The sequence below is a fragment of the Gekko japonicus genome, unplaced genomic scaffold, assembly GCF_001447785.1.
Source record: "Gekko japonicus isolate JY-2015 unplaced genomic scaffold, Gekko_japonicus_V1.1 scaffold5616, whole genome shotgun sequence".
Taxonomy (NCBI): domain Eukaryota; kingdom Metazoa; phylum Chordata; class Lepidosauria; order Squamata; family Gekkonidae; genus Gekko; species Gekko japonicus.
In genome coordinates, this window is record NW_015166610.1 from 19,526 (window position 1) to 26,066 (window position 6,541).

Here is a 6,541-nt window from a genome sequence, read left to right on the forward strand (position 1 = left end):
GAGTGATTAACACATGGAATTCACTGCCACAGGAAGTGGTGGCGGCTACAAGCATGGACGGCTTCAAAAGGGAATTAGATAAGCATATGGAGCAGAGGTCCGTCAGTGGATATTAGCCACAAGGTATAGATAGGGGCTCTGGGGCAAGTGATGCTCTGTCTTCTTGGTGCTTGGGGGGGTCAACAATGGGAGGGCTTCAAATGTCCTGGCCCCACTGCTGGACCTCCTGATGGCACTGGTATTTCTGGCCACCGTGTGACACAGAGTGTTGGACTGGATGGGCCTTTGGCCTGATCCAACATTGGAGTCTCTTATGTTCTTATGTTCTTATATTTGGCCTGTTCAGTTAGAAGAGAAAGGGGTAGTCCGCAGTCTAGGATTCCTTGAAGATTGTGTGGGGGAGGGGTTGGAGACCTGGTCCTTGCCTGGTCCCAGGTGGATATCTGAGTCCGAAGGGTGGCCAGATCCAAATTGCTGGGCGAAAAGAGTCCTTTTTATACATTTGTGTCTGTTGGACCATTGGGTTTTGAATGTAGGAGGAGTAGGGGAGAAACTGGGTTTTTTTGGTAGAGCTACGAAGGGCTGGTCAGGGGAACGTGTGTGGATTTAAATGGAAAAGGCCCCTGTTAAGTCCGTGCTTAACAAAATAGCCAGAGAGTGATTCAGCAAAACTCAGGTTTATTTCAGCTCGACGATCAACTTCTCTGACACGGTACAACTTCTCTGATAGCCCGAACAGCTTCCCATTGCAGCTGCTCGGTATTTAAACATTCCCGGCTAACATAGCCACGCCTATAATACAGTTAAACAACCTATCAGGTTGAGACAATAAGGACCAATCAGAGTCTTTCCCGCTTATACACATTTGAACCTGATTGGACGCAGTAGTCTTGAACTTCAATCCCTGTTCAAGACGAAGCTTAACATTGCTTCCTTATGAGATGATTCACAACCATCTTAATGCATTCTAGGCAGCACAGAATACATTACAGCCCCCTTCAGGATCACCGACCTGACCTGCTCTTTTGCAGGGTACAAGACAGACAATTGAGGATTTCCTCCATCGCACTGAAAATGGATGGAGCCCTTACTTGCCATGCTCTCTGTGCTTCATTTGCTACAGGTGAGTCCCCCAAAGCTGGGGGTGATGCATGAATTGCATTATTTTGACAAAACAGTGGGAAGCTTGAATGCCTGGAGGGTGGTCCTCCGATGTGTGTGTGTTTTAGGATTGCCAGGGCTGGTGCAAGGCTTCTTTGCACCCTAGGCAAGGCTAGCTACTTGTAGTTTTAGGAATTACAGGGAGTCCTGCTGGACTAGACTAAAGCACCATCTATTTTAGCTTCTTGCTTCCCAGCATATGTCTAGCCAAATACTTTCAGGAAGCCCACATGTAGGGCACGAAGACAATAATTCTCTATTGTTTTGTTCCCAGCTACCATTATTCAGTAGCACACTGACACTGAACCTGAAACCATTTGATTAATGACCTAACCCACTTGGGCTCTTTTCAAGGAAAATGGTATGTTGACAGCCACCGGAGCAAAGCTGTCATCGGTGCCCTCAAGGGGTCCGGCTGCACACAGGGCTCGACTTCTGGAGCAGCCGCTTGCCGAGAATCCTGCTGGCAGCTGGCCGTGGCCTCCTCTCCCCAGGAGCCCCCGCGACAGCAGGCTGTCACACGAGGAACGGTTGGGCAAGAGTTGAGGGGATGCTCCACCTCGCCTTGGCTTAGGCTAAAGGGAATAGAACCAGACTCCTGTTGGTGAGAAAATTCAAGCCCTTTCAATCTCCGATATTCATTGAGATGTCTTCCTGAAGAGCTGGTTTGTGAAATCACTGCTTCCACTATAATAACTAGAGGGACCTCAGTGGGGTATAGGGCCATATAGTCCATCCTCCGAAGAAGCCATTTTCTCAAGGTCCCATCTGTAGGTTGGCAACCCTAAACAATGGGGGTTAAAAAAGTTAATCATGACACGTACTTAAATCCCTTTGAAGTAGGGAGTCTGCTTCTGAAGGTGAATATGGAGTACGGTACTGATGCACCTTGGTGTTTAGTCATGCCGGCCACATGACCACAGAAATGTCTTCGGACAGCACTGGCTCTTCGGCTTTGAAACGGAGATGAGCACCGCAACCCTAGAGTCGGATTTGACTGGCTTTCGAGCAAGGGAATCTTTACCTTTTACTGATGCCAAACAAAGGAAGGGGAACTTGCCTGTAGGTTGTTTTGGGAAACATCCCTCCTCTCTAAGAAGGGCATTGGTGGTTCATGCAGAATGTTGTTACTTTTTTGTGCTCACTTCTGTCATCCATTGCTTAAGGTACCTAGTGTCAGGAATCATAATGAGATTTTATTTTGTTTGTACTGGTTTTAAATGGCAACTGCAAAGCATGGTATCTGAGGAAGTGGGCTTGCACACGAAAGCTTATACCTTGAATTAAACTTTGTTAGTCTTAAAGGTGCCCCTGGACTCAAACTTTGTTCAACTGCAGAGCAGTCATTCCATGCCGGCAGGATTTTGGGTGGGAGGCTTCTGGGAGGAGAGCCAGTTCTCAGGCTGATTCAGAGAGAAATCCAATGGGACTCCCCAAATTCCAGGACATATATTGTAGATGCTCATTCCCTGCTGGGTGAGCCAGTTGCTTGGATCCAGCTGACACTTCTGATTTCTCCTTGCAGGTACCGTCAAGATAGTCATCATAGCAGTGCCAGCCGCTACAGTTCCATGCATCTGTGCAGCCGTTGTAGTGGCCGCTGTTGCATACGCTGCTGTGAAAATATACCAATGTTCCAAGAGTAAGCCCAGAATCCCCTGCTCTAGTTGCTTCCCCATATTCTCATTTTCCTCGCTTTTTTGTCCCTGTTGATTTAGGTGGGGCGTCTGTTTTGCAAATGTTTTGCTCCCTCTAGTGCACTAATATTACATCGATTTACGTCCGGCATAAAAACCTATAGTTTAAATCTGCAGGGAGATATGCTGGCTATAAAGCGATGTAATATCGAATCTACCACCAGAGGGAACAAAACATGTGTAGAACAGGAACACCCCCCCAAAGGAAAACATTGTTGCACTTACCTGTAACTGTTCTTCATTGAGATGTGACTGTGCAGGCACACATGCATACTGCAGAGGCCATGCAGGCCGGCCACTGGAAGATTTTTTAGCTGGCTTAGCAACAGAGCAGGAGGAGCCCCTCCCAACTGGAGCTGTTGGAGCCAATTTCCCACCTAACGATCACATGCTTCTGGGTGGGTACCAGGGGTCATTCCGTAGAAAAAGAGGTGCAGGAGCTCATTAGCATAACTCATTAGCATAACTCATTTGCATATGCCACACCCCCTGACATCACCGGAAGTGCGTCAGAAGGCAACGCCCACCACTCAGGCTCCACTGGACTGTTTTGGATTGCTAGCTATTGGGCGAGGGGGGGGAACGTGCAGATCTGTCCTCCCAGAGGAGGGACAGCTTGTGCCTGAATAAAACTTGGTCTTAAAGGTGCCATTGGACTGTTTTGGGCCTTTTGGCTCTGCAACTTACCTGGCTGCTTCTTGCTCTAACTGAGGGCTGCTGGGAGCAGGGGGTGGGGCTTGTTGCATGTGCCCGCCCCCTGGGCTCTTTACTGCCGGAGCTCTGCTCCTGTGCGCTCCTGCAGGAAATGACCCCTGGTGGGTACACATTGTTGAGGCCCTATAGGAATCCTTTTGAAACCTCTTTTTGAAACCTCGTGCAGGTTTATCCACATCTCACAGGTCCCAGATCTACTGAATGTAAAGGACAACCCCCATCCAGGAGTGGAGAACCTACACTTAACTGCTTGGTTGCTGAAACCAGCGGTCACTCCTTTTCCAATTCGGTCACTGATACTCTTGAAAATGCACAAAATCCCTCGACTAGGCTTTCCTATACTTTTAAATGGAAACGTTTCCTACGTTGGCTGAGAAATAGACAGGTGGCACCTTTCACATGTCCATTGTTTCTAGTATTAGAATAGTTATTGTCCCTCAAACACTCCGGACTATCAGATTCCTCTATTATGGTCCACTGAACAGCAGTCTCTGCTTTCCATGTCCCTGTAGAGGGGGATTCACTCTTTTCACACGAGGTTTCAAAAAGATTCCTCAAGGGCCTCAACAATGTGTACCCACCCAGAAGCACGTGATCGTTAGGTGGGAAATTGGCTCCAACAGCTCCAGTTGGGAGGGGCTCCTCCTGCTCTGTTGCTAAGCCAGCTAAAAAATCTTCGTGGCCGGCCTGCATTGCAGTATGCATGTGTGCCTACACTGTCACAACTCAATGAAGAACAGTTACAGGTAGGTGCAACAATGTTTTTCTTCGTGTGTAGGCGGTGGTGGTCCTGTTCTACACATGTTTTATGAAAGGGTGCTCTCATGTCTGTGTACCTCCCTAAAATTTCCTTTGTTTGTTATTATTTTGGAACAATGACTCATTGCTACCCGACCACAGATGTACGATCCATAATAATATACATCTTAGAAGACTCAGACTCTACACAAGCTTATTGTTCTATTGTATTCTGTAGCCACCTCCCTTCTTGGGGCTTTATGCTCCAAACTTATTTTAAAAACTACAATTGCTGTATGGGTAATTTTGCCCTTTGAATTACCATAAAACAAACATTTTATATACCCTGTTTCCCCGAAAGTATGACATTCCCCGAAAATAAGACCTACTTACAGTTTTGCCTCTCGCTGAAATATAAGGCATCCCCCGAAAATAAGACCTCCCCAATAATAAGGCCTCCCCGATAATAAGGCCCCCCGAAGCTACCGTAACTCTGGACTCTGGGCTGTAGCGGTGGGCGCCGCTGCGCGGCTCACTGTTGGCCGCAGCGCAGCCGGAGCAGACAGGAAGTGCGAGGTCTCTTTTAATCAGAGAGCCCGCGCCGCCGCCAGGACAAGCTGCCGCCTACTGTACTGTATTCTTCTTCATGGAAAAATAAGACATCCCCTGAAAATAAGACCTAGCGCATCTGTGGGAGCAAAAATTAATATAAGACACTGTCTTATTTTCGGGGAAACACGGTACTAAGGCACTTAACAGCTTATAAAAAAATCAGCTCATGCAATTTGCATCAGTAAAATATATTTCTAAATCCTTTGATCCAGCAGTATTTAAAGCTTATTAAAAAGCAGGCCTGTAGACTGGTTCTGTTAAGCAAGCTAATGATTTCTCTCAGACTTTCACTAGACCATTGTTTTCACACCTGGAGTCTGCACCATATTTCGCTTTTATCTGTGACTCCCCAAATAGCCAGCTTACAGAGGGAGACAGAAGAATACCTTTTAATATCATGTGTAAATTTTCTATAAAAATATAAGTAGCTCCTTAAAAAATCTTAACCTAGCAATTTATAAATTATAAGGTTTAAAACTGGTCTTGGCCAGTAGGCCTACTGCCAAAACAGCCCTAATTCAAGCGTCTTCGTTCATTGTGTAGCATTTTAGCTATCTGGCACATTTCACTGGAGTCTTCACATTTCCCAAGGCCTTGCTGTCTAGGTGCTTATCTCAGCTCTTTTGCTGGGTTTTCGCTTGGCCTTTCTTTTTCAAACCATTTCAGGCCTACCTTTTGGCCATCCTGTTTAAAAAACATTGATTACTATTAGCAAAGTAAATATAAGGCCATTGATTAGTATTTCATATTACAAAACTAGCAACAATACTTTGGGGGAGGGCCCTGGCCCTCATTTGCAGAACAAAGCACTGAGGCAACCCTTCCTGCCCTCCCTCTCATGATCTGCCTAAGTTCACAGAATCCACATTGCTGTCAGATGGCCATTCAGCCTCTGTTTCAAAACCTACAAAGAAGGAGAGCCCACCACCACCCGAGGAAGCCTGTTCCACTGAGGAACCGCTCGAACTGTCAGGAAGTTCTTCCTAATGTTTGGGACTGTGCCTCCGCTGGCCAGCCGTGGACATTTTCTTCTCTAGCTTAAAATTCCAAAAGATGGGGGGCACCACACCTTCAGAGACGGCATGTGCTGCCCCCAGCCAGGGTTTAACTGTAGTTAAGTAGAACTGCCATACATCTTTACGAGCAGTTGCCCCTGGGAATTGAAGTCTTTAGTTAGACATCCCAAATTAGATTACAAAGATGTGAATTTCACCAGTTATTCAGCTTTAATTGTGATCTAATTCAAGCTGAATAACTGGTGAAATTCACATCTTTGTAATCTAATTCAGTTCACTGGCTCATGGTGAAAAAGATTGCGTGCTCTCACCTCCTTTGCAGTTTAAAGAGTAGACAAAGAAATGGGAAGAGAGCTATAAACTCAAATCCCCGCACCTCTGGGTGCAGGAAATGACTGTTAATCAGCCAGTCACAGGACTGCTTTGGGATGTCTAACTAAAGACTTCAATTCCCAGGGGCAACTGCTCTTAAAGATATATGGCAGTTCTACTTAACTACAGTTAAACGCTGGCTGGGGGCAGCACAGGTTCCCTTCCTTGACCGTGATGATCTGGCTACAGTGATCCATGCGATGGTCACCTCGAGGCTCGACTATTGTAATG

General features: G+C 46.5%; 1 long non-coding RNA gene across 1 annotated transcript in view; it reads left to right on the top strand.

Moving 5' to 3' along the window:
* The window catches only part of LOC107111426, a 13,335-nt gene that overhangs the window by 6,001 nt on the left and 793 nt on the right, over window positions 1–6,541 (top strand). Inside the window, exons 2-3 of the long non-coding RNA XR_001482557.1 lie at window positions 1,032–1,123; window positions 2,687–2,803. This is a non-coding gene — a long non-coding RNA (uncharacterized LOC107111426). The remainder of the gene's footprint in view (window positions 1–1,031; window positions 1,124–2,686; window positions 2,804–6,541) is intronic.